The 23555-nt window shown below is 43.2% G+C and overlaps 1 protein-coding gene and 1 non-coding gene across 2 annotated transcripts in view; one reads left to right on the top strand and one right to left on the bottom strand.

Moving 5' to 3' along the window:
- The window catches only part of APBA2 (amyloid beta precursor protein binding family A member 2), a 194511-nt gene that overhangs the window by 106861 nt on the left and 64095 nt on the right, over positions 1-23555 (top strand). The window lies entirely within an intron of this gene.
- On the bottom strand, positions 5308-5380 carry TRNAG-CCC (transfer RNA glycine (anticodon CCC)). Its single transcript has one exon. It is a non-coding gene; the product is annotated as a tRNA-Gly (tRNA).

Raw genomic sequence — 23555 nt, forward strand, 5'->3', positions numbered from 1 at the left:
ACTCTATATGAGTCAGAACATTCCCTTTTATTTTTAGTTTGCTGCAAGTTTTTATCATGAGTGGGTGTTGAATTTATCAAATACTTTTTCTGCATCTCATTAAATAGTCATAGAATATTTTCCTTTTATTTCAGTAATATGTTCAGTTATATGATGGATTTTTTTAATGTTAAACCATCCTTGCATTCTGGACTAAATTCAACTGAATTGTCATATGACTTAATTTTTATATATAACTTGTTTGATTTGATAATTTTTATAGCTTCTTTGCAACTGTGTTTAAAAGTGATTTGCCTTTAATTTTATTTTCATATAAAACCTGACCATATTTCAAGGTCAGGTTTTGATATCAAGGTATTTGGTGGCCATTTAAAGTGTCCTCTTTTTATGTTCCCTGGAAGATTTTGGGTAATACTGGTGTTTTGTTGTTGCTGTTTGTTTTCGTTTTTGGTTTTGCTTCTGTATTTGGAAGAATTCAATTGGGAAGCCACTGGGGTCTGAAGTTATTTGAGAAGAGGAAAGAGAATTTTAAATTACAGATTCAATTTCTTTAGTAGATACATGACAACTTGGACATTTTCTTTCTTCTAGTGTCAGTTTTGCTAAATTGTGTTTCAGTAATTTGTTCATTTTGTAAAAAATGTCACAATTATTAGTGTTAAGTTGTTCATAATATCCATTATTATATTTTACAAGTGATATCCACCTTTTCATTTCTGATACTGTAATCTGTGTACTTTCCCTCTCCCTCACCTTTTATCAGTATTTATTTATTTATTTATTTGATTTTTGGCTCTGTCAGGTCTTAGTTGCAGCACGCGGCATCTTCATTGCAGTACTTGGGCTCTTTGTTGCAGCACGTGGGCTTCTCTCTCTAGTTGTGGTACATGGGCTCAGTAGTTGCGGCATGCAGGCTTAGTTGCCCCGCAACATGTGCGATCTTAGTTCCCTGACGAGGGGTCAAACCCACGTCCCCTGCATTGGAAGGCGTATTCTTTTTTTTTTTTTAACTTATTTTTTATTTTTATTTCTGGCTGCTTTGGGTCTTTGTTGCTGTGTGCGGGCTTTCTCTGGTTGTGGCAAGCAAGGTCTACTCTTTGTTGCGGTGCACGGGCTTCTCATTGCAGTGGCTTCTCTTGTTGCAGAGCAAGGGCTCTAGACGCATGGACTTCAGTAGTTGTGGCAGGTGGGCTCAGTAGTTGTGGCACGTGAGCTCTAGAGTGCAGACTCAGTAGAGGTGCACAGGCTTAGTTGCTGTGCAGCGTGTGGGATCTTTCCGGACCAGGGCTCGAACCCATGTCCCCTGCATTGGCAGGCGGATTCTTAACCACTGCGCCACCAGGGAAACCCCAGAAGCTGAATTCTTAACCCCTGGACCACCAGGAAAGTCCCATCACCTTTTATCAGTCTTGCTAGTGATTTACATATTTAATCCCCCCACTCAATAATCAACAATTGGGTTTGTTGATTTTTCTCTACTGTACATTTGTTTTCTGTTGTTTTTTTTTCCTGCTCTTATATTTCTTATTTCCTTCCTTTATCTTTATTTGGGTTTAATTTGCTGTTGTTTTCAAAGTACTTGAGAGTAAATGGATATCTAGATTATTTATTTTTCCAGCATTTCTTGTTTGCTAGTAAAGGAATTTAAGGTTGTAAATTTCCTTGTAAGCCTGCTTTAACAGTAATCTACTTTAAAAAAAAATTGTGGTAAAAAACACATAACATGAAAATTTACCATCTTAACCATTTTTAAGTGTACAGTTCAACAGTATAAACTGTCTTCACATGTTGGGAAACTTATCTCTAGGACTTTTTCATCTTGCAGACCTGAAACTCTATACCCATTAAAAAATAGCTCCCCTTTTCCCCCTTATCCCAGCCACCGGCAACCACCATTCTTTCGGTTTCTATGAATTTGACTATTTTAGATGCCCCATATGAGTGGAATTGTACAGTATTTGTTCTTTAGTGATTAACTTATCTCACTTAGCATGATGTCCTCAAAGTTCATCCATATTGTAGCTTGGGTTAGAATTTCCTTCCTTTTTAAGGCTGAATAATATTCCATTGTAAGGATATGACACATTTTCTTTATCCATTTATCCATCGATGGACGTTTGGGTTGTTTCCCTTTTGGATATTGTGAATAGTCCAGCTATGAATATGAATATGTAACACTATTTTTTGACATGTTGTATTTCCATTATTAACCAGTACAAAATGTTTTTGTTTGGTTTGGTTTCTTCTGCGGTACGCGGGCCTCCCACTGCTGCCGCCTCTCCCGTTGCGGAGCACAGGCTCCGGACGCACAGGCCCAGCGGCCATGGCCCACGGGCCCAGCCGCTCTGTGGCACGCGGGATCCTCCCGGACCGGGGTATGAACCCGCGCCCCCAGCATCGGCAGGCAGACTCTCAACCGCTGCGCCACCAGGGAAGCCCAGTACAAAATGTTTTTAATTTTTGTATTTATGTTCTTTTGTGTTCTATCTATTATGTTGTATATGTGGGTTATTTTGAAGTGGTTCATTTCCAAACGTCTGCATATTTTCTAATTATATTTTTGTTATTTATTTCTAGCGTAATTACACTGTAGTCAGAAACATATTCTTTGTGATTTTAACATTTTGAAATTTGTTTAGATTTGTTTTGGACTTGTCTACCATATGATTAATTTTGACAAAGTTTTCTATGTGCACTTGTGTGTAGTTCCTCAGTGAGGTAATTTTTCTCTGTTAATGAGGAAACTTTTGGTAACTATGGTGTTCAGACCTTCTAATTCCATTCTGAGTTTTGTCTGCTTGTTATAAATCATTTACTGAGAGAAGTGTGTTAAAAAAGTATCCCAGTGTGATTTCAGATTTGTCTTTTTGCGATTCGGTTTTTTTCTCCCCTTATAAAGTTTGAGAGTATATAACTAAGTACATATACACTTAGAATTTAAATTTACAATTTATTCCTAGCAGGTTGCCCTTTTTTATCATGAGTTTTTTCTTTTTTCCTTTAATAATGCTTCTTTTCCTAAAGCCTACTTTGTCTAAATAGTAATATAACTACACCAACTTTCTTTTTTTAAGTAATTTTTTTACTTTAGAATAGTTTTAGATTTACAGAGAAGTTGAAAAGGTAGTAGGGAGAGTGCCCATATATCCTGCACTGACTTTGCCCTGTTGCTAACATCTTACGTTCACATGGTACATTTGTAGCAAGTAATGAAGCAGTATCAATACATTATTATTAACCACAGTCCAAATTTCATTCAGATTTTCTTAGTTTTTACTTAATGTCCTTTTTCTGTCCCAGGATTCCATTTAAGATACCACATTAAACTTAATCTTCACATCTCTTTAGGTGCTTTTAGACTGTGGTAGCTTCTCAGACTTACCTTGTTTTTGATGACGTTGACAGTTGAGGAGTACCGATCAGGTGTTTTATAGACTATTGTTCGATTTAGGTTTGTCTGATATTTTCCTCCTGGTTAGACAGGGGTTATGGGCTTTTGGTCAGGAGGCTGCATGGGGAAGACTGCCATTCTCCTCATATTAAATCAGGGTGCAACTGACCACTGTTGATATTAACCTTGCTCACCTGGGAGTTATGCTCCATCTCCATGAGGCAGCGTCTGCACAAAGTATTAATATATGGAGGAATTCTGCACGGGAGATTTTCCTCTTCTCCCTAGTTTATTGTTTACATCATACGAACTCAGGGTTATTTATTTTATACTTCGGGTTATGCAGTACTGTTTTATTTATTGTTCATATTGTTTCAGCTTTCACCCTTTTTTTTTTTTTTCTTTTTTCTTTTTTCGGTACGCGGGCCACTCACTGCGGCGGCCTCTCCCGTCGCGGAGCACAGCCTCTCCCGTCGCGGGGCACAGGCTCTGGACGCACAGGCCCAGCGGCCATGGCTCACGGGCCCAGCCACTCCGCGGCACTTGGGATCCTCCCGGACCGGGGCACAAACCCGCGTCCCCGGCATCGGCAGGCGGACTCCCAACCACTGCGCCACCAGGGAAGCCCCACCCTTCTTTAATATATCCAAATTCAGACTCTGTTTCCCTTCTCTCCAGAAATTTGGCACCTCAAGTTCTCACTGCTTTAGTAGCTGTAAGCTATAATTTCTTGTTTTCCCAGCCTCCTAAGATTGGGGGAAAGTTCTGCTCAGTCCTGTTGCCTGGTAACCACCACTTTCTGCTTGTTTTCAACCTCTTGGCCGACCGTTTTGGCTTCCAAGGAGGTTGCATTAAAATACAGAATGGATAAACAACAAGGTCCTACTGTATAGCACAGGGAACTATATTCAGTATCCTGGGATAAACCATAATGGAAAAGAATCTGAAAAAGAATGTATATATATATATATATATATATATATATATATATATGAATAAGTGAGTCACTTTGCTGTATAGCAGACATTCACACAACATTGTAAATCAACTATACTTCAATTAAAAAAATGAAACTAAGCCACGTTTGGTGTTCAAGGATTCATGCCTGAAGAACAGCCCTGTCTGTCTCGCTGATGTTTATGTGACTGTTACTGTTAAGGGAAAAGAAGGTGAAATACATTGCTTGGCCCAGGATGTGTGTTTCCAAGCGCGACTAGAGAGAGATGAGAGTTGTGCTGTCGAAGAATCAGCTGTCACGTTGTCTTATTCCTTAACTGGATGCCATTAAGGCCAATTACAGTGAGCGAGGACCCTGGAAGATGAGTGAGGTCCCTCACTTGTGTCTTTTACAGCCTCTTTAGTAGATGAGATTTTCCCATTTTAAAAGACAGACTGTCCCCAGATCTCCTGGGGTGACGACCCCAACTGCTAGTGGGTGGCGCCCCTCCTGTCTTATGCCTGGCTGCCACCCTGGGATCTGCACTCACCAGTTTGGTTTGCTGGTGGATCATAAGGGGAGGAGGGGCAGATGGAAATATCTTAGGACCCAGACCCTGGACAGCATTATCAGTGGGAGAGCTTATCATGCCAGGAATACATTTTGTAAGAAAAGGACTCATGGTACCTCCCTGGTGGTCAGTGGATAAGACTCCGAGCTCCCAATGCAGGGGGCCTGGGTTCAATCCCTGGTCAGGGAACTAGATCCTGCACGCCGCTACTAAAGAGTTCGCATGCTGCAACTAAGAGCCGACACAGCCACAGAAATAAATAAATAAATATATTTTTTAAAAGGGCTCATCAGGAACTTGGGGTATTATGCTAATGGGAGTTCTTTTTAAATTAATTAATTAATTTGACTGTGCAGCACTCAGTTGCAGCACTCGGGATCTTCCTTGCGGCATGCATGGGGGATCTAGTTCCCTGACCAGGGATTGAACCTGGGCCCCCTGCATTGGGAGTGCAGAGTCTTACCCACTGAACCATCAGGGAGGGCCCATCACTTATACATATATATATATATATATATGTGTATATATATATATATATTCTTTTCCATTATGGTTTATCACAAGATTTTTTTTTTTTTTTTTTTTTTTTTGCGGTACACAGGCCTTTCACTGTTGTGGTCTCTCCCATTGCGGAGCACAGGCTCCGGACGTGCAGGCTCAGCGGCCATGGCTCACGGGCCCAGCCGGTCCTCGACGTGTGGGATCTTCCCGGACCGGGGCACGAACCCGTGTCCCCTGCATCGGCAGGCGGACTCTCAACCACTGCGCCACCAGGGAAGCCCCTATATTTTAAAAAATTAATTAATTTATGGCTGCATTGGATCTTCGTTGCTGCACACGGGTTTTCTCTAGTTGCTGCGAAGGGGGGCTACTCTTCATTGTGGTGCGTGGGTTTCTCATTGTGGTGGCTTCTCTTGTGGTGGAGCATGGGTTATAGGTGTGCGGGCTTCAGTAGTTGTGGCTCACAGGCTCTAGAGCACAGGTTCAGTAGTTGTGGCGTACAGGCTTAGTTGCTCCGTGGCATGTGGGATCTTCCCAGACTAGGGATCGAACCCATGTCTCCTGCATTGGTAGGTGAATTCTTAACCACTGTGCCACCAGGGAAGTCCCCAGGCTGTTGTATTTTTGTTACATCAGCACAAATAGACTAAGACATCATGGTTGAAATTTCTAAAAGAATCTGAAAATCTATGTTTTTCAAGCAGATGGACTAAAAAGAGTATGAAGAGCATGGTATATCAATAGGCTCAGGCTACCATACAAAATACCACAGCCTACGGGGCTTAGACAAATGGAATTTATTCTGCACAGGTCTGGAGGCTGGACATCCAAGATCAGAGTGTCAGCAGGGTTGGTTTCTTCTGAGGTCTCTCTCTACTTGCAGACGCCCACCCTCTCGCTGCCTCATTACATGGTCATCCCTCTGTGTATTTCCACGTCTGGGGTCTCTCTGTCTGTCCAGATTTATCTTCTTATGCGTACAGCTGTCAGATTGAATTCGGGCCCACATTAACAGCCTCATTTTGATTGAATTACCTCTTTAAAGGCCCTGTCTCCAAAGAGAGTCATATTCTGAGATACTGGGGGTTAGGACTTAAAGATAGGAATTTGGGGGGTATACAATTCAACCCAAAACAAGCACAGGACTGAATTTTGTTTTTGTAGTCTAATCTGAAAATCTCTTTGATTAGGTGTATTTAATCCAGTGATGCTGATATGTTTGGGCTACTTTTGAGATATTTGTTGGTTAATATTTTCTTATTGCTTCTGTTTTGTTGTGTGGATTGCGTTTTCTGTGTTCCTTTTGTTTTCCTCTAGTGATTTAGAAATTATGCATCCTATTCCTTTTATAGAGATAACTCAGAGATAAACTTGTATTTTTCTGTTGCCATCTGGAGTTGATGAATGTGCCCTCCTTCCTTAGAAAACAAAAATATTGGCATGATCTTACTTCCCTCTGCTTGCTGCCTCAACCTCTCCGCCCACGTTGATGGTATCATTTCTAATTTTAGTCCTAGAATTCCAGATTGTTGAAATATTTTACAGTCGTTAGTAATAAATTTTACTTTTTTCCTCCTCATCACCGTTCCTTTTGTATTTGTGATTCCTCCTTGTAGCAGTACATTCATCATTTACTTATATTCTACTTGAACGTCTGAAAGTGTTGACATCTTGACTTCTCACGTGAAGGACAGTTTGGCTGGGTATAAATTCTGACCAGTGTCTTTTCCTTGGAACTTTGGAGATACTCTCCCATTGTCTTCCTGCGTCCAGTGTTGCCGATGAGAAACGTGACGTCAATCCAATAATCTGGTTCTCGTTGCTTTGTGTGTAACCCCCACCCCTGCCTTCTGAAGCATGGAGGATTTTCTCTATCCTTGTTCTGAACGTTCACTGTGATGCATGCAGCAAAACTGTTGGCTGATCTCTAACAGGCATCCTCCCTACCTTCTCTCTTCCTTGCTGACAAGACCCCCAGTGCTGTGTGGCTGCCTGGCCCTAGAGATGGAGGATGGGTGGTGTGCACCTGCCAGCCGATCCTACTCTCAGACTCCTCCAGTCACCCTTGCTTGCTTGGGGCCCTTCCAGCCTGGAATCTGTCATTTTGGAACAACCCTGGAGTCTCACCCACTTTCCCTAGCTGTCGTTCCACCTGGGGCTGTGGTTTCATCCTTCCGTCTGAGTCTATCTGCCTTCCTGTTTAGTGATTTGTAAAGTTTCTGACCCACCAGAGTCGCCCTTCTTATCCAGCACAGTTTTATGATTACTATCAAGTGGGCTCGCCATATCTAAAAGGGATCCTTAGGGAAGTCATTTTTAAATTCTTGGGCACATAATCATCTGAGATGCTTCATACAAAGATAGATTTCCAGGCCCACCTCTCAGCAGGTTCTGATCCAGGAATCTGTTTGAACCGTATTTTGAGAAATAGTGGTTTCGTCATTACCTTGGGTTTCTGTCTATTTCTGAGTCATTTTCAGAAAAAGTGGCTTTAGTTGCTCTGGGAAGGTAGGGAACTCCAGAGGGCTTGAGATAGATGGAAAAGGCCTTGAGGTTTATATCCAAAAGCCAATAAATGGTTTTATTTTTATAATTGCGAGACCCATCCCCTAAATTACACAGTATGTGCTCCTTTAGATGCTCTGGTGAATTAGTCTTAGCATATGGGTGGCAAGAATTTCTGAGTACAGAAGATAGAGTGAGTAAATGAATGTCTGAGGAAGATCCCAAGGCTGGTGTAAGGAAGGTCTGTCACTTGTAAGAAATATCTGAATGGGGACCCTGCTCCCTAGTTAGCAGGTATGAAGGACAGCTGAGCTTGGGAAAGCATAGCTGCACAGAATTCTGCCATGCAGGCTACATTATACCTAAATTCTGAATCCCAGGATGACCAGGGGATCACCAGGGAAGGCTGTAGGCTGTACATGGAATGGTATCTTTTTTTTTTTTTTTTTTTTGGCGATAATGCGGGCTTCTCACTGCTGTGGCCCCTCCCGTTGCGGAGCACAGGCTCCGGATGCGCAGGCTCAGCGGCCGTGGCTCACGGACCCAGCCGCTCGCAGCATGTGGGATCTTCCTGGACCTGGGCATGAACCCGTGCCCCCTGCATCGGCAGGCGGACTCTCAGCCACCTCGCCACCAGGGAAGCCCCAGAATGCTATCTTAATACCGAAGAAAGGAAGTGGTGTTAGCAGGAGGAGACTGTGGGTAGAGGCCAAAGGTATGTGGTAAAGGGGACTTCTTTGAGAAGGGCCATTGAAAGTAAGAATACCCAACTCTTGGCAGCAGGGGAAAAGGTATCATCTCCATGAGAGAAGGAACTTTGTCTTGTTTGCCTCTGCCTCCCCAGTGCCTGTGGTTGCTGTGTTGAAGGACCGGAGTAATATCTGTGCAGTTGTGATGGGTACATTTATGTGTCGACTTGGCTAGGCTGTCGTGTCCAGTTGCTCGGTCAAACACCAGTCCAGATGTTGCTCTGAAGTTGTTTTTTACACATGATTAACATTTAAATCACATGTAAGGCAGATGACCCTCCATGATGTGGGTGGGCCTCATCCGATGGCTTGAAGGGGTTTCGAGAAAAGACTGAGGTCGCCAGAGAGGAAGCAATTCTGCCTTCAGATCCAAGGCTGCCACATCAGCTCTTGCCGTAAGTCCCAGGCTGCCCTGCAAATTTCAGGCTTACCAGGATCCTGTGAACCAATCCCTTGATATAAATCTCTCCGTCCACCTCCTCCTGGTTCTCATTTTCTGAAGAAGGCTGACTAAGGCAACGGTTTCCCCATCTGATCTGGTCACCGTCCACCTGGCTGTCTCACTGACTTCTGACTTGGGACAACCTCAGGTTCAGGGACGAGCCATCTGTCTCTTCATCTCTTCATCCCCAAAGTCAGCCCTCACCGTCCAGACCAAATCTGCCTTCGCGTTAGTGGCACCGACTGGTCCTGTTCTGTCCTCCGCGCTCTGGCTTCAGATCCCGAGCCCCGAGGTCAGGGGCCCTGGGGTGGCAGCCTGCTCCACCCCAAGGTGGGCCTCGCGGAGAGGATGGGCAACACCCACAGAGAGACACCTGGCCACAGCATGGGCAGCGGGAACTCCGCAGCTGCCAGGACGAGATGGGGCCGTGAGGAGGTCCGACTTTCCTGATCACAGTGGGAGGGGAGTATTTCCATCTTTATCCAAGCTGTCCTGCCCAGATATGGCCTTGAAATCCTCTTTTCTCTTTCATGTTCAGGAAGGACATGTGACTGGGGGCAGGGACCAGGGGGGCCTCGGCACAGCTGTGATGACTGCATTTAGCTTCTCAGATCTGAAACCTGCGAATCTGTTTTCCCGAGAAGTCCTGGCATTTTTATCCTTGATTCCAAAGATATGACCACTTGAGGGTGGGCAGGTGGCCTGGTGTCCCATCCAATGTGGTGTTAGATGAGTAGCATCAGCCCCACCTGGGCACCTGTTAGAAAAGCACACCCTCAGCTCCGCCCAGATCTCCTGACTCAGAAGCTCCGAGGGCGGGGCCCAGTGTTCTGAGCTTTAACAAGCCCTTGGGTGACTCCCGGTCTCTAAAGTGTGGGGACCACTGGCTGAAGGAGCTGTCGGATGCAAAGCTGGCCAGAGATGGCACGAGGGGACAAAAGAGCCAGGGCCTTGGGACTGAACACGGACAGACAGGGCCCTGAGTGAGACCCTAGAGCCCCCCGACCCAGGACAGCTCTGGGGTCTTTGTCCCCAGTTGGAGGCTGAGCCCAGAGGCTGCTGGCGACAACACCTCCCCCCACCTCACCCCACCCCAAAACTGGCGCTGGCTGCACCCTCTGTGGCAGGTGATGGACCAGGCGGCTGGAGAAGTGCCCGGGGTCCTCACCAGAGCCGGCTCCGCCCCTCATCCCTGACTCACTCTGCACAGGGGGAGCCCCGCCTCCCGACTTCTCCATCACCTGGCAGCCCTGTCACCTGCCAGCCACACATTCTGCTTTGCCTCCCCCTCACAACTGCCAGCAGACAGCCTAGGTATCTTTTTGAATTTTTATCTTGAAAAGCCACAGGCAGGGACCTAATTGGTAACTACCCACAGCCTCTCCCCTCCCCAGACTTTTCTAGGGTCACAGGGTGTTACTTAGTAGACAGGGCAGCTCAGGTCTCCTGTGGGGAGAATCAGAATCATTGTGCAGACATCAGCCAAGAGCGGGGATGACACGGCTGAGCCCAAAGGTGGTGGGGGGCAGCTCTGGAGAAGCCTGGGGAGCTGCCCGTCAGTAGACCCCCAAAACTGGGGTATGGGTGGAGCTGGCTCTTCTCCAGCAAAGGACAAGGGCCTGCCCCACTCAGGGCTAGGGAGCCTGTGTGTGGGGAATTTGGGGGTGCAGATACCCCAGGTGCCCTCCAGAGGAGAGGCGTCCCGGCAGGTGACTCCTGCATCTTCTTCTCTTTTGCAAACTCCCCCCACTGCCCACCCCACTCAATACCCCAGAGTTCCCTGCTTCCCACAGAGGAAACGTGTAAGAAAGTTACACATAAGTAGAGTTAAATTATTTAAAATAAGCCAGGAGAAGCTGGCTATTTAAAGAAATCCCGGGGGAGATCTTTTATTCAGAAGATCATCGTGTGATGGCGTATCCTGCCGTCCTGCCGTTTTTCTCCACCTCGGGAGTTTTGTTTCAGCATTTTGCGTTTCCTTTGCACTCTTCTAGCAGCCATTGCTGGTGGATGTGCTGGCCCCCACCTCTGCAGAAAGTTACAGAATGTTCCAGGGGGCCGGCAGACAGCCTGGGAGAATTGCGGGAAGGATGGCGTGAATGAATGATTGTGTGACATTCAGGTTGGCCACCGCCTGGGTGGTGCTTCCAGGGCGTTTGTTGGGACGGGGTGGGGGGCTCGCAGGAGAGGAGGGTCTACAGGTGTCCCTGTGTTCCACGAGGCGGGCAGGGAGAGACAGCTCTCCGGCCTGGCTATTTCCGGCCAGAGTTTCCTGGGACTGGGGACAAATCAGTGCCAGAGCGAGGCGGACACTTGACTGTTCTTGTTAGAGGGGCCATTCCCCTCCCCGCCCCCATGGACCCTGCCTTCTGCATCCTGAGCCAGGTCCACACTCCAGCTGCCACCTCTGGGTGAGCTGCTGGGGCTCTGCGCTCTGGCGGTGCTGCTGGCGTGGTGACAGCTGGCTCTTGCTTTGGCAACAACCTCTGCCCCCCCACCCTCGCCCTCCACTGTCTGAATGAAGCACCCGCTCTCTGTTCTGGAGTTGGTGAACTGTGGCTTCTCAAAGAGCTGTTCCCTGGGCACGTCCCTCCCCAGCCCTCCTGGGAAACTCCCTTTTCTGGCCCCAAGTGGCCTCAGCCTCAGAGGGATACTTGAGAACTAATGGGATCCCGGCTGTGGAGGGGCCGAGGCCTGACACATTTGTTCCTACGGCAAAGCATGTGGTGACACCAAGTGGTCCCTCCGTGAGGATGTAACATGACAAAGAGAGCCTGGTAGGGAAGTAGGAGAACTGGTCCCAGCCCTCATGCTGAATGGACACTTCTGAAATGAGCTGAGAGACAGAAATTCTCAGAAGAGAAATATAAACTAAAAAAAGAATACTATAGAAAATTTAGACCTGAAAATATAATATCTGAAATAAAAATTTCCCTAGATGGGGTCAAAAGCAAAATGACTATGACACAGGAGAGAATCAGTGAAATTTAAGCAGATCAATAGAAATTATCCTGAATAACAAAGAGAAATAATGACTCTAAGAAATGAGCAAAGCTTTGGGGACTTATAGAACATTATAAAATACTCCAACATTTATACCGTTAGAATCCTTTAATGAAAGAAGAAAGAGCTTGTTACACAAAAATATTTGACAGTATCATGCCTGAAAACATCCCATTTTGGTGAAAGACATAAATTTACAGATTTAAGAACCTCAAAACTGCCAACAGGATAGACCAAAAGAAAATCACACCTAGATATATCATAATCAAACTGCTGAAAACCGAAGATAAAGGAAGAGTCTTGAAAGCAGCTAAATTAAAAATGACACATTGAATATAGGAGAACAATGAGTTGAGTAGCTGTGGATTTCTCATTGGAAACCATGGAGGCCAGAGACAATGGAACATCTTTAACATTCTAAAAACAAAACAAAACTATCAACCACAAATTCTGAATTCAGTGAATAAATCCTTCAGGAATGAAGGTGAAATAAAGACATTCTCAGATGAAGGAAAACTAAAAGGATTTGTTGTCAGCAAACCTGTTTACATGAGTTGCTAAAGAAAGTTCTTTAGGATGAAGGGAAATGATACCAAAGGGACTGGGGAGTTCAGGAATGGAGGAAGAGCAACAGAAATGAAAAAGTATCTGAGTAATTATAATAGACTATTTTTCACCTCTAAAGTTCTTTAAAATACTTATGAGGGTTTTAAGCAAACATTATGACACTGAGGGTATGTATGTGTTAATGTATATAGATATAATACATATGACAGCTATATCATAAATCCTGTGGATAAAGGGACCTATATGGTTGTAAGACTCCTCCTTTTTACTTGAAGTGGCAAAATGTTAACTCAAAGTAGAACATGAAAAGATATATATGTATTTTATATATATATGTATATATATACATATATGCACAATATAATATATATATTAATAGAGCAAGCATTAAAAAAGATACAAAGAATTATAGCCAAAAAGTTAATAGATAAATGAAATACTAAAAAAAATTTAAACAATCCAAAAGTAGGCAGGAAGTGGGAAACAGAAAAACAAGAAACAAAGGAAACAAACAGAAAAATAATAAAAGAGTGGACCAAATCCAACCATATCAATAAATACATTAAATATAAATGGCCTAAACACACCATTTAAAAATACACATTAATAGATTAGATTAAGAAACAAGACCTATCAGTATATGCTTTCTACAAGGAATCCACTTGAAGTATGATGCCACAGAGATATGACAAATAAAAGGATGGAAAAAAGATATACCATTCAAACACTAAAGAAAGCTGGAGTGGTTATTTTAACACTGGAGAAATTCTACCTTAGAACAAGGAAATTTACCAGGGATAAAGAGGACCACTACACATGATAAAAGGTTTTGTTCATCAAGAAGACATAAAAACCCTAAACCTGTATGCTGCTAGCAATAGAACTCCTCAGTACATAAAGCAAAAACTGATAGAACTAAATGGAGAAAAATGGTTAAATCCATAATTAGAGACTTCAACATTACCATCTCTATAGCTGATAGAACAAGTAGATAAAAAAGCAGCAAAGATACAGAAAATCTGAGTAACACTATCAATGAATATGTCCTAGTGGGCATTATGGAACACTCTACCTCACAACAGCAAAATACACGTTCTTTTTCAAGTGCACATGGAGCCTTCACCAAGATAGACCATATTCTAGGCCAAAAACCAAACCTTAACAAATTTAAAATAATGAAAATCCTGCAAAGTATGTTCTTTGACCATAATGTAATTAAACTAGAAATTGCTGATAGGAAGATATTGGGGAACATCCCCAACTATTTAGAAATTAAACAACGTATTTCTGAACAATCCATGGGTCAAAGAAGAAGTTGCAAGGGAAATTAAATATTTTTAACTGAATGAAAATGAAAATATATTAAAATTTGTGGGATGCAGCCCAAACAGTGCTTACAGAAAAGTATATAGCATTAAATGCTCATATTAGGAAAGAAGAAAGGTCTCATCAATCTGGGCTTCCATCTTAAGAAATGGACCAATTTCTTGAAGTAATTCCCAAAACCCATTCAAGAAGAATTGGAGAACCTGAATTTTTCTATTTCTATTACAGATGTGAAATTTGTGGTTAAAAAACCTTCCAAAAAAGAAAATCACAGGCCCAGATGGTTTCACTGCTCAATTCTCTGAAACATTTAAGAGAAAAATAATACCAATTCTGCATAGTCTTTTTCAGAAAATAGAAGAGGCAAGAATACTTCCATATTCACTTAATGAGGCCAGCATTGCTCTCATATGAGGAGATAAAGATATTGCAAGTTAATTACAGACCATATCCCTTATGAACATAGATGTAAACAAATTCTTAACAATGTATTAGCAAAGTTAATCCAGCATTGCCTAAGGACAGTACATTATGGCCAGGTGAGGATTTCCCAGGAATGCAAGGCTGCTTCAAAATTCAAGCTTCAGTCAACACGTTCCACCATGTTAACAGGGTAAAGAAGGAAAACCATGCAAGCCTCTTAACACGGGTGGAAGAAGCATTTGACAAAGTGCAATCCATTCATGATTTAAAAAAAAAGAAAAAACCTCTTAGCACACAGGAATGGAAACATCTTCAACCTGAAAGAGGGCGTCTACAAAAAATTTACAGCTAAGATCATAGTAGTGCTAAAAGATTGTTTTCTACCCAAGATCAAGGACAAGGTAAGGTCTTGTGGCTCTCATCACTCCTGTTCAACACTATCCAGGACGTCCTAGCCAGTGTGCTAAGGCAAAGAAAAGAAATAAATGGCATGTAGATTGCAAAGAAATACGTAAAACCAACTCTTACTTGCAGACTACATCATCGTCTGCAAAATCCCTTGGCATCTACAAAAAGCTCCTAGAATTAATAAATGAATTTAGCAAGGTCACTATACAACAATCAGTTATATTTCTGTATTATATCAATAAAACAATTGTAAGAAAACATGAACATTTACAATACACCAAAAAAAGAGAAAAGGAATATGTTTATATTTAACAAAACATGTATACGATTTGTATGCTGAAAACTACAAATACTGATGAGAGAAATCAAAGAACACCTAAGGAAATGGAAAAATAGATCATGTTTCTGCTTTGGAAGGTTCAGTATCGTTAAGATGTTAATTCTCCCCAAATTGATGTATAGATTTGATGCACTCCCAATCAAATTCCCAGCAGGATTAAAAAAAAGGAAAAAGGATATCAACCAGATGATTCTAGAATTTATATGGAAAGCCAAGGAAACTTGAATAGCTTTAACAATGGTTAGAGCCAGGGTGCAAACACACCCTGATTACATGCTGGAGAATTCTCCAGAAGATGAAAAACAAGGAAACTCCTTTGAGTGGTGTACTTTGAATCCTTAGGGATTGTATCAGTTTGCTAGGGCTGCTGTAACAAAGTACCACAAACTGGGTGGCATAAACTACAGGAATGCATCGTTTCACAGCTCTGGAGGTCAGAAGTCTGAGATAAGGTGTCAGCAGGGTTGGTTCCTTCTGGGGGTTGTGAGGGAGGGTCTGTCCTGTGTCTCTTCCCCAGCTTCTGGCATTGCCCATCTTTCCCTACCCTGTAGATTTCTGCCTTCCTCGTCACATGCGTTCTTTCTCCCTGTGTCTGTCTTCAAATTTCCCCTTTTTATAAGAACATCAGTCATATTGCATTAGAGCCCACCCTAATGATCTTATCTTTGCTAGGTCTTCAATGACCCTATTTCCTCACAAGATCACATTCTGAGGTCCTGGGGGTTAAGAGATTCAACATATGAATTTGTGGGAGACACAAATCAGCCCATAAATAAAATGAGATTTATTTGAAATCTTCGCAGTGATGTGTGCACTTGGAAGTGACTAGAAAAATATGAAAATAGCAGGACAGCCAGCAGAAATAAATCCACTTTTCCCTGGAGGCTGTCTGTTTCCTTGTACCAGGATGGAGCTGGTAAAGGGGACTTGGCAATGTCCCTCTTAGCACAAGGCCTTGGCATGTGCAAAAGTTGGGCCCCTTCTCAAGCATGTTGAGAAAACGGTCAGTGATGGTAATGTTTTGTTTTGTTTAATTGCCTTCTTGTCTGGACCCTTGCTTTTTTCCTAAAGGCGACTGGGAACAGGGGCTGACTTTGGTTACGTCACCACTATCTCCAGCTGTTCCCATGGGAGAGAATTAACTTATTACTATTAGGAGTAGCTAATAAGAACAGCAAATACCTGCCATCCCAGAAGTTCCTTGGGTGCCAAATTGCTATACATTACAGCATGAACATGGGTGACAGCTGTAGATTACATTGTGGGATGTTGAAAATACCAGCTCCTGGAGACTTGCTATTGGTAAAGGGCTGACAGCATTTAAAAATGGTATTTAAGGGACGGATCATTCTATTTTGCTCATTCTGAGAGTAGGACATGGTGGGACAGATATCCTGGCATATCGAAAGCCCAGATGGAACAAATCATGCCCACCCATGCCCTGGGACTCTTTCAAGGGATGCTAAGACCCCCATCCTTCCTCTGAAGAAAAGCCCGCTGACAGGTGTGGCTATAGAGGGCTCACACTCCACGGCACTTGTCTTTTTATTTATGATTTGTCTATAGAAATACCACACTCAGAAATGAAGAAAGGAGGGAAGTGAATAACAGTGTCCCATCACTCAAAGGCAGCCCTTTGCTGGGATTTTAATGCATTTCTTCACAGTTTGTTCTGTGTTTATTTGGTTGTGAATAAATTATAACAGCACATTTTATACAATACACTCTTTGTAAATATTTTAATCACTGCATAATTGTCTTACGGATGTGCTAATAACATTGGCTTAACTGGGATCCGGCTCCTGGAGATTTGGTGTGTGCTCAACATTTTTGCCGTTCTTACTGACATTTTGCAAAAAAGAAGCACACCCCTCTGTGACCCCAAGCTAGGGGGTATGGTCTTGTGTGACAGTGTTGGATGTCAGCCTGGTTTCTGAAGACTAATTTATTAACTCTTGTGGAATTCTGAAGATTGGTTAATTTCAGAGCTCATGGGTGTCTGTGACCTTGCAGCAGGATCCTTCTTCAAGGTCTCTTGTCTGGGATGTTTGAGCTGATTGTACAGGTATACTCCAGGACTGTTTAAACCCATATTGTGTGTAGTCAAAGCAACTGTGTTATATTTGGAAGGAAAAAAAGAATATTATCTTTACAACATGGGAGACCCAACTGGGAACAAGACTGGGGGCAGCGACAGTTTGGCTGAGTCCATAGCTCATTTGTAAGATAGCGTTTTAACGCAGCCTGTGTTGTGGCCCCTGCATCTCTATGTTTCACCTTGGTCTGCTGTCTTTCAGCTCTTCTAAGAGCTAGCTAATGCTGTTTCCTCTTACAGAAGAAAAATGTGGCTTGGAATAAGGACAGTGGAACCCTTTATTGTTGACAATGAGCCTTTATTTCCCACATCTCATGAGGATGTTCCAGGAGGAGAGTGGTGAGCACTGAGGCAGGGGCTGCAGTTTTATTGATTCATGAGCCGTTCTAGAATTAACTGAGTATGGACACAGGGCCTCATTTCCTTGGATGCATAGCAGATAATCATGCTTCTCCTGAACATTTGAATTGCTTTCCAGGTGGTCTTTTCTGAAGGATTTATCTTTAATATGATTAATCAGAAGCAGAGGACCTCCTGGGAATGTAAATTGGTACAGCCACTATGGAAAGCAGTATGGAGAGTCCTCAAAAAATTAAAAATAGAGTTGCCATATGATCCTGCAATCCCAATACTGCATATATATCCAGAGAAAACTCTAATTCGAAAAGATACATGCACCCCAATGTTCATAGCAGCACTGTTTACAACAGCCAAGACATGGAAGCAACCTAAGTGTCCATCAACAGAGGAATGGATAAAGAAGATGTGGTAGATATATACAATGGAATATTACTCATCCATAAAAAGGAATGAAATAGTGCCATTTGCAGCAACATGGTTGGACCTAGAGATTATCATACTAAGTGAAGTAAATAAATCAGACAGAGAAAGGCAAATATCATATGACATCACTTGTATGTGGAATCTAAAATATGACACAAATGAACTTATCCACAAAACAGAAACAGACTCACAGACAGAGAGAGCAGACTTGTGGTTGCCAAGAGAGAGGGGGCGTGGGGGAGAGATGGATTGGGAGTTTGGGATTAACAGAGGTAAACCATTATATATAGGATGGATAAACAGCAAGGTCCTGCTGTATAGCACAGGGAACTATATTCAATATCCTGTGATAAACCATAATGGAAAAGAATATAAAAAAGAATGTATATATGTGTATAATGAGTCACTTTGCTGTACACCAGAAATTAACACATTATAAATCAAATATACTTCAATAAAATTTAAAAAGAAGTATATATGAAGAAGCAGAGTTCCTCAATATGTTTGCTGACACCCCCACCCTCCACTGTCGGGGTGGTGAATGCTCTTCTGGCCACACCCCTCCTGGGCCTTTTCTGAGGACCTGGACCTTGGATTGAAAAAAAAGTTTTAAAGGGTCCTGGGTAAAAGCCCTGGGGTGAGGGAAATGGTGTAAAGCATATCCTTAGGGAAACATCAAGACATTATTTATTATACAGAAATAAAACACAGTTTGTGTGTTCAATAGGGGAAGAGTTAGATAATGTCCATTGGGCCAGGAAATACCATGTAGCCATTAAATAATACTTCATAGAGAGTTTCTACTGCATTCTCTCCCTTCAAATGTCATTTAAAATGTTCCTCAACTCCCTGTATGTAGTAGGAAAAAAAAGTGTTCATGGAAGTGAGGCCAGTGTGGGTTACTCTCTTATTTAACCCACTTCAAGCCCTGCAGGCAGGGCCATCATTTCCAGTTTCCCAGGAGGGGAAGGCCATTCATCCATTAAATATCTTGCCAAAGGCCTGACAGTCAGTGGAGGTCTGAATTTAAACAAGGACTTTCTGTCTTCATCTTTAATAGGAGGCTCTTTCTCTTACACCAGAAGTGCCCCTGTAGGTTTGATGTAATTCTGCAGACCCTTCAAAGATGCGGCTGCCCTCCTGGGAGGCCACCGCGGGTCCTTCCATTTGTATCCATGGAAGACAGAACTGTTTGCACCATCAAACTCTGGAAAAGCCAACAACAGCATTGTATTTAATGGGGAAAACTTTTCAAAAACTAGATCATTCACAGGGACCTGCTAAGCCCTATTGGAGCCTGAGGCAAAAAGAAAAAAGTCAGTGATACCGATCTTTATTGAAAATTCTGATATTTTGTTCATTGTGGATTTTTTTCCATTAAATTTTGATTTTTTAAAAAAGCATCCCATTAAAGTCGTATCCGTTTTGATTCCTGAGTTTTTTTGGCGCCCTGTTAAATTTTGCACCCGAGGTGAGTGCCGTGCCTGCCTTACCCTGGACCAGCCCTGGTTAAAAAGTAAAGGCATTTTCTTTACAATTGGGAATAAGTCAGGGGTGCCTCAGCACCACTGTCGTGTAACTGTGGAAGGGCAGTACAGCCAGACAAAATGCTGGAAAAGAATAAAATTATCAACTAAAACTATTGGAATTTAAAAATGGGCTTATAATACAAAAGCAGTAGGGATTTTTTTTCTATGTACCAACAATAGTCAGATATATATGATAGGAGAGAATATCCATTCCCCATGGCTACAAAAACTAATGTCTTAGAATCAGCTTCCTCTGACATGTCTACAGCTATAAAAGAAACCCACAGTGCTGTTGACATTTAAGACTTGAATAAATGGGGAGATATTTCTTGAGTGAAAAGACCCAATGTTGTGTGTATAAAATTTCATCATTTTTGGGCAGTAGAAAATAGAGTGGGAGATGATTTTGCAGCGAGCTGGCAGCAGTGGCTTGGCCACCTGGATTTTTTTGTTGAGGTGAGAAAAGGAAGGATCCTCTATTTTTTAAGAGTGGACAGAGGTGGGTTGTCCTCGGCCAAATCTGCTTGCTTCAAGGGACAACGTGCATGCCACCTGGAGCAAGAGGAAATGTGTTCTCTCTGACATTGCCTGGGCCTGTGAGCTTCACCCCATCCCCAGCTGCAAGGAGTGCAGATTTCCCATGAGGGGGGCCAAACATCTTGCCTTGAAGCAGGCAAATCTGGCCACTATCTGGAACCCTTTATTATCTTGAAATATTTAGCCCATCTGAAAAGCATACACGTGGAAGGTAGGGAGCAGCTTAGTTTCCTGCCAAACAATCGCCCCAGTGGTTTTCAAATTTTGTACACATTAAAAACCTGGATGCCGGATCACGGCTCTACCAATGGACTTGGAATGTCAGGCGTGAGTACCTGTAAAATTCCCCAGGTGGTTCCAGTGTGCAGCCCAAGTATCCCAATACCCCTCCCCAAAGAGACTATTCTTTTCCACATGCCTTAGAGTGACCAGCCATCCTGGTTTTAGCACTGAAAGTGCTGTGTCCTTGGAAACTGTGTTCAGTCCCAGAAAACCGGGATGGCTGATCACCCGACATGGCAGAGACTACATTCCTACGTGAACGTATGTCTGTTTCTGGACTTTCTCATCTATACCATTTCTGTCTGTCCAGCAACACTACCATGCCATTTTAATTACCATGACTTTAGAGTATAGTTAAATGCTTGATAAGGCAAGTTCTCCTCACAGTCTCATGTTTTAGATCTTTCCCAGCTATTTTCACAAGTCTGTTCTTCTAAATGAACATAAGAATTACTAGGTCAAGGTTTCCCCAGTATTCCACTGAGATTTTGGCTGGGACAGCCTTAAATTATAGATTACTTTGGACAAAACTCTAATTCGAAAAGATCCATGCACCCCTATGTTCATAGCAGCAACCTAAATGTCCATTGACAGAGGAATAGATAAAGAAGGTGTGGTACATATATACAATGGAATATTACTCAGCCATAAAAAAACAATGAAATAATGCCATTTGCAGCAACATAGATGGACATAGATATTATCTTACTAAGTGAAGTAAGTCAGAAAGGGAAAGACAAATACCATATGATATCACATATGTGGAATCTAAAATATGGCACAAATGAACTTACCCATGAAACAAAAACAGACTCATGGACATAGAGAACAGACTTGTGGTTGCCAAGGGGGAGGGGGGTGGGGGAGGGTTGGATTGGGAGTTTGGGATTAACAGATGCAAACCATTATAAATAGAATGGATAAACAAAGTCCTGCTGTTGAATATAGCACAGGGAACTATAGTTGATATCCTGTGATGAACCATAATGGAAAAGAAAATGATAAAGAATGTGTGTATATATATATATATGTGTGTGTGCGTGTGTGTGTATATATATATATACACACACGCACACATCTATACATATATATGTATAAAACTGAATCACTCTGCTGTATAACAAAGATTAACACAACATTGTAACTCAACTATACTTCAATAAAATAAATTTTAAAATTATAGATTACTTGCGTAACATTAATAGGATCAGGATCTGCTCTATGTTACCATATACTTTAGTCCTTGAGTCTTACATCGGCCAGTAGGGTGTTGTATATAGGTGTGGGCATACACATCCAGGTGTGCGTAAGATGTTTTCCCCCCCAGATGACATAGAATTCAAGGTTAAGATAATAAGAGATACTGTGTACCTTGGTTTATCCTTTGACAAGGATGTGAATACCTGCAGTGTGCATGGCCTGGTGTCAGACCCTGGGGAGCTACAGAGATGCTACAGAGATGGTGTCCCGCCCTCTGCAAAGAAAAGGGACCCGTGTGCTCCTGTACAAGTAACCACTAGCCCCATTGGCCCTCCACCATCCTGGCTTCCAAGGCACAGGGATCTGGTCACACCTTAGCCATCACATTCCATACACACTTTAGGGACCATTTTGAGGAAGGCTTTTCCTGGAGATTGTGTCCCAAAGACTGTTTGCCAAGTGCCTTGTATCATTCCTACAGCAGGTGGCACATCTGTTGCGGTTGGCTGTACTTTGTGGGAAATCTACTGTACAACAATACTTGGTACTCTTGGTGTATCCTCTCTGATCAGCTGTATTTTAGGGAACACTGGACACCTTGCTCTCTACCAGGAACAGATCTCTGGAATGGGCCCGTCAGTTTCAGGGTTTGGGGATGGGGTGACTCGGGAGGACGCTCAGACCCTGCAGGATCCATCTCAGTGACGGTTTTCCTGGTGTGGGACCACTTTCAGGAGTGTGGGCTGCTCTGGGGAAGTGATGTGGATCTTTTAGTGTCTAGCGATGCTGTGGAGACATGGCCACTTGTGAGCCTCTCACTTCCCTAGAGGACGGGAAGGGTGTTTCCATTGGTCTCCATTCCTCCAGCCGCCTGTCCCCCAGTGTCTCCCGAAGGGGCTGAAAGAGAAATCTTGTGTCATGTGCCTGCTGAAAATTGCCCAATGACGCTGCATGGTTTGTGGGATAAAATGCAGGGTCCTGGGCGGTGGGGTACAGGACCCTCCCAGTTTGGGCTTTGCGGTGCCTGGTGGTGCCGTGACCCACATCCTGTAAGCAGCAGCCACGTCCTTTGCATCGCGTCCTGGGTGTCCCCCTTCTCCTGGTGGTCCTCCCTCTGGAGTCCCCCTTCCTGGGCCCCCACCCCATCGAGCCGTGAGGCTCAGGCTCACGTCCCGTGTCTCTCTGTGGCACTCGGCCTGGATGGCTCCTGGCAAATCTGGTCAGTGCTGTCGTTTGGAGTAAGGAGGAAGCAGAGGCTTGTGTGTGCCGGGGAGTGGGGGATGAGCTTGAGGAGGGGGGCGGACTTGAGATGGGCTTCGAGGGGCAGCGGATTTCAACTTGAAAGGGGTAGGGCACCTCCTCATTGGCTTCATCATGTCTTTGGAATGAAAGCTTCTCTTTTTCTTTTTGAGAGCAAATAACCTGATCTTATAACCATTTGTCTTGGTCCCTTGGGCTCCTCAGTCAGTGAGCATCTTCACCAGGTCATGAGTGAGACGGCCAACAGGCACATGAAAAGATGCTCAACATCACTAATTATTAGAGAAACGCAAACCAAAACCACAGTGAGGTACCACCTGACATCAGTCAGAATGGCCATCATTAAAAAGTCTACAAACAGTAAATGCTGGAAAGGGTATGGAGAAAAGGGAACCGTGTTTCACTCTTGGTGGGAATGTAAATTGGTGCAGCCACTATGGAGAACAGTATGGAGGTTCCTTAAAAAACTACAAATAAAACTACCATATGACCCAGCAATCCCACTACTGGGCATATACCCAGAGAAAACCATAATTCAAAAAGACACATGCACCCCAGTGTTCATTGCAGCACTGTTTACAATAGCCAGGTCACGGAAGCACCCCAAATGCCCATCGACAGACGAATGGATAAAGAAGATGTGGTACATATATACAATGGAACATGACTCAGCCATAAGAAAGAATGAAATAATGCCATTTGCAGC

Source organism: Phocoena phocoena, chromosome 2, assembly GCF_963924675.1.
Source record: "Phocoena phocoena chromosome 2, mPhoPho1.1, whole genome shotgun sequence".
In the NCBI taxonomy this organism is placed as follows: Eukaryota; Metazoa; Chordata; class Mammalia; order Artiodactyla; family Phocoenidae; genus Phocoena; species Phocoena phocoena.